We start from the raw sequence: 5,890 nt of genomic DNA, 5'->3' as shown, positions 1-5,890 counted from the left end.
TTAAGTTGTTAAAGTCAGGAGCCCGCCTGCAGAACAGAGGAATATATTTCAAGATCAAATCAGAGGTCAGTAATGCGGAGGGTTACAACAAAAAATACCCCCAGCATGAATCCCATTTCAGAAATCAGAAAGAAGACTACAAGAGCAAGTCGGAGATAGATAAGATTTTGTAATTCCTAGTTTAAGTCTAGCTTTTTGTTTTCTTTCTAGCAATGGTGTAATAAGGAGGTCGGAAAGCAGTAGTAACAGCATGCAACAGCAGTAACAGCAACATCGCAGTCCCATGGTAGTCCCAGCTACCAAAACTTCCCGAACTACATTAACCTGATTCCCTTCTAGCCAGGGATATGTAGGAAACCTTTGAAGCAAAGGTTCGGTTAAATCTTTTCAAAAATGCTTCACACGGAGTATTCCAACGGGCAAAAATCGCTCGTATCCGCTCACTTTATCTTTGCACGAAAACTCTTTGTGTTTTCGGACAAAGAGGGGAAGCTGTGAGCACGTGATTTTTGCCCTATGAGAACTACTCCCAAAAATTCAAAATAAAATGGTTTTGTGTTGTTTGTGATTTATTTGTATTTTGTCTGTGCATGTTTATTTCTACTTTAATTAAGAAAAATACAAAAATATGTGTTGCATGTGCATTTAGGATTTAATTTTACAATTTAGGAATTAATTAAACAATCAAGTTTGTTTTACAAAATGGAAAAATCACAAAAAATATGTACTTTGCATTTTTGCATTTAATGTCCGAATTGTGTGATTTTATCTTTATTCGATGTTTAATTTCGTGTGATAGCTATTATTAAGAGTTAATATTTTTAGTTAATTGTCGATTTTATAATTTAATTTGGATTTTTAGTTTTATTGTTGAAAAGGAAAATTGGAAAAAAAGAATAAGGAGAGGAAAATTTAGTTGGGCCAATTTGGCCAAGCCCCAGATCCAAACACAGCCAAACCTAGCCCAAAAACCTGCCCATACCCGCCCCAAATCCAGTCCACCTACAACTAATCTAAACGACGTCGTTTTAAGTCGGTCAATCTCAACCATTCATTTGAATGGATCGGACGGTCCAGATCAACTCCTCTAATACCCGACCCATTCCCATCCAAGACCGATCCAGTCATCCAGGCAAGTGAAGCGACGTCGTTCCCATTAAGAATGGATCCAAGCCGTTGATACGACTTGATCAAACGGCCAGGATTTAATCCCCTCCCCCGTATATAAGCCCAACCTCTCACCCCACACCCCCCTAAGCCATACCCTCTGTTCATCCTTCGTCTCTTTTAGAGACAAACCAAATGACCCTCGAAACCCTAGCTGCCTTGAAACCCTTTCGCCTGAAAGCCGGCGACAACAACGCTGATGACCATGAAACTTACACCCCTAGAGCTCCTGACCACCCTCTCCACGAATCCTTTACCCGTTTTGCTCGAATCAGCCTGTAGCTTCTCGAATCTTCAATCGAAGATTCGAGCAAAATTTGAAACCCACCCCAACCAGTCCTGAACTCACACCAAGCCACCCCCTGACCACCCTCGTTACGAATTTGTTAACCGTTTGCCTCGAATCAGCCTGTAGTTTCTCAAATCTTCAATCAAAGATTCGATCAAAACCTAAATCTACCCCAACCAGTCCCAAACTCATACCGGATATCTCCCTGATCTCCCTCGTTCCCAAACCACCCTTAGGTTGCGTCGAATCACCCCGGAAAGTCTCGAATCAAAAGTTTCAGAATGGTGATCTGAAGCTAGTTCAGAGACTGAGGTCAAAACGAACCTTAGTTGAATGTGTTCTCGTTCAGGAACACTCGACTAGGGTCCGTCTTGGCCCCAAGTCCAAAAGGCATCGGAGGTTCGAACCCAGGCCCCGTTTAATTGGTAGGTTTTCGTTTTATCTTCTTTTTCTATTAGTTTTTGTTCAGTAAATTCCTCCTCTACTCCTTTCTTATTTTTTGTTTAAATTTGAATGTTTTGTGCTTACTATGTATTTTGTTTCTTCTTTGTTTTCCTGAATGATTCGAATCAATCAGTATTAGTAAGTTTTGTATAAACTGTAGCTACTCCCGTAATTGCTCGCTATTACTGTTAGTTCAAAGTATGTCATCTGTGATTGCCCATCACTTTGTATATGAATTCAGTGTTTTCATTCAATGTATTTACAATGTTCCTTGTTCGTATTTAGGTTTAACATGGAATTATGTTTATTTTATTCCTTGAATCACCATGTCCTTCATTTTGTTGCAATGCTATTTTGATCTGGTTTGAATTTAATTGTTGTTTGAGTTTGCTGAGTTAAATAACAATGTTTGGGGTCTGATATGAATTGAACTTGAGTTCACCTTTGAGCCTTAGTTTATTCAGTTGTTGGGTTTCCCCCCAACCCCTAAGAGCATTGGTTATAACTGATGTGTTCTTGGTCTAGATACAGTTCATTATGTTTCAGTAATTAATTAAGAATGGGTTTAGGTTAACCAGTGATTAGTGTCACACCTCCTTTTTCCGCCCCCGCGAGGGGTGAAGGGAGTTCTTTCCAATTAAAGGACAATCGAAACGGGATTTATTTATTTATTTCAGAGTCGCCACTTGGGAGATTTAGGGTGTCCCAAGTCACCAATTTTAATCCTGAATCGAGGAAAAGAATGACTCTATATTACAGTCCGCGAACCAGAAATCCGGATAAGGAATTCTGTTAACCCGGGAGAAGGTATTAGGCATTCCCGAATTCCGTGGTTTTAGCACGGTCGCTCAATTGTCATATTTGGCTCATTTGTCTGATTTTTAAACAATTAAGAACTTATATGCAAATTTAACTTTTAAAACCGCTTTTTTCATTATTTATTTTATACAAAATTGCAACGTCGTGAAAACGCATCTCGAACCACGCCACAACCAGTGCACACGTATTTTTTGACGCATTTTGACTTCGTCAAGATCGTGATTTGGGTTACATAAATGTACACCCGTATTTGAGAAAATAACCTTATTAAATATGCGCCAAAATACTACGCGTTATGATACTATTATGTAGGACTGTGAATTTTACTAAATCGCCCATCTCGGAATCTAGGTATTTTCTTATATTAAAAAAAAGATTGGAGGACTGCAATTTTTTGTATTATTTATATTTATTTATTTGTTAGCGAGATCCTCCCTTATTTTATGAATACCCTTTAATGACTACATCTTTATTATTACTAAGTTTGTCCATAATTATGAAGTCAATATCTACATACTTAAAAATAACATATTAATTACTAATTCAAAACAAATATTAATGGAAAGTAATATTACTAAAATGATAATTACGAACAACATGGAATTTCCCAAAAAGTAAAAAAAAAAACTAATTATCCCATAGTTGGATTAAAACATATTGTTAGTATGACTTTAGCTTATTGAAATTAATTATTTATAAATACTGAAAATTAAAAAAAAACTTGATTACTAAACCATATTTCTAGAAGTTAAACAATTTAAACTTAACTAACTTTGTTTTAATTCACATCATGTCCTAATACTTGATTCGCAAATTAATTCATGTTTTAACTGAAATTAACTACATGATTCCGATTAACTTAATGTTGACAAAAAAAACATTATGAATAATGAATTAATCAATTTTTGCCAAACTGATTCAATAACGCCATTTTTTACGTTATTTCTTTTATTTTGATTATTAAACAGTTTTAATTAGTAATCCGTCTTGAATATATTTCCTAATAATCCGGTTAGGCGTTATTTAATATAACGCTATAACATGTCTAATTATGCCAAATGACAGTGATTGACAGAATAATAATACATGAATAATCTAAATACAATACAAAAAAAAAATTAAAACTAAATTAAAAATTTAACATTTCGTTCTTCATTTCAGCTTACAAAGTGCCAAAATTACAGTTGTGTACCTGGTATTGCCAATATAAGAAGAAGAAAGTCAGCCACGCAGTAATAACAAAACAGCACAGCAACAAAAATCCAATAGCAGTAACAACCCAGGAACAGAGTTTGCAAACCGGTGGAGTATTAAACTCAAAACAAAAGCTTCAAGCCTTGATGAAAAACAATTAATTCTGATTTCAAACAATGAAAGAAAGCAAAAGTTTTTTTTTTGAAAGTTTAAATATTTTTTCGGAATTTTCTCTCTCTTAAATGTTCAGCCCTTTTTTCTCTCTCTTATTTTCTTTCTGTTCAGATTCGTTCTTTCTCTTCTGTCTTCTCTCGTCTCTTGTCTATTCTGATTTCAAGATTTCTTATAACTCATCCCATAAATCTTTCAATTAATTAAAATCAATACTTTTTCTCTACCCAACCCATTATCTTCCCACTCATCCCCATTACATTAAATAAACATATCACACCACCCCATTATATTTTGTCCCCCATGCCTAACATAAAATAATACAAGATTCCCCCCACTAAATTTTGTCTTGTCCCCCTTTATATTAAACAACTATATCACAACCCACCCCAATTCATTTTGTCCCTCATGCTTCATATAAACAATTATAAAATGTACAATTCCTAAACTACCCCTCCGACCCTATTACAAATTACTATTTTACCCCCGAAAGTACTATAAATTACCAAACTACCCCATCAGCTATAACAATCAATTAATCAAACTTAACCAAAATATAGACAATATGATCAATTTCTAACAATGTTTAAACAACAAATCACATGAACATGATTTCTTCAACATTTCAACAACAAATCACATGAACACAAATTGAACAACAAAGAACAACTAAAATTTGATTGAACAATATTTTAGCAACAAACAATCCTATTTTCGGATTCAACAACAACAAACAAGTATATTTAGATTTCTAAATTCAATCATATTGAACTTAAAATCAATTCTAACAACATTACAACCAACAATTCCTATATTAAACTTTATGAGACAAATTCAAGAAACAATCACAAATGGTAAACAAGAAATCAAGCTATACAAATTTCGGATTCAAGAACAATCAAACAAAGTATGAACATGAATTAAATCTATATTAAACAACTAGCATGACGGATTCAAACGATTAAATCAATATATTTCCTTCAACACAACTAAATTTTTTTTAGACAAATAACAAGATTTGTTGTTAGAAACAATTATGAACTTAAACTTGAACTTAACAATATTAATCTAAAAATACATAAACACATGAAACAAATTGAAGAAATAATCAATTAAATTTCAATTTGAATCTAACAAACATCAAACTAACAAATATTTATTCTAACAACAATACAAACATGAAATAAACATGAAAAATAACTTAATTAATTTACCATTTGAATCTGAAAATTAAAATCAACAAAACACATGAACAAACTAGAAAATTATTTCAACGATGAACAACGAACAAAACAAGAATCAAATATTTAACGATTTTAACTTCGAGAAATATAAAAACGAAATATGGACAAAATAAAACTCAAAAACAACTAACCGGAGATGAATCAACGAAGAACTTCGATTGTAAACAAATCTGTCCAAGCCTCGACCAAAGCTCGAACGAAAGGACGACGAAGACGAAGAAGAAGTAGAAGCAGTCCGCAGCTACTGCCGCGACGAGCAGCAGCAGCAGTCCGTCCAACACCTGCTGCGACGAGCAGCAGCAGCACGACGTAGGAAGTAGCGGCGACAGCCGCGGCGACGAAGAGAAGACGCAGTCGCAATAGCAGACGAGGAAGACGAAGCAAAACAGTGAACGTGCGGGGAGCTGGACGCGGCAACATCAACCCAGCTGAAACTAGTTCGAGATGGAAGGGACAGTAATGACGAAGAAGCAACGGCGATAGGCGTGTTTGGACGTGAGGTTGCTGAACGCAGCTGCGCGAGCAGCAGCAGTTCGGTCGCGTTCGGAGGTCGTTTGGTTGA

This window comes from Nicotiana tabacum, chromosome 3 (assembly GCF_000715075.1).
Source record: "Nicotiana tabacum cultivar K326 chromosome 3, ASM71507v2, whole genome shotgun sequence".
Lineage (NCBI taxonomy): Eukaryota > Viridiplantae > Streptophyta > Magnoliopsida > Solanales > Solanaceae > Nicotiana > Nicotiana tabacum.
This window is presented reverse-complemented; position numbering follows the sequence as displayed.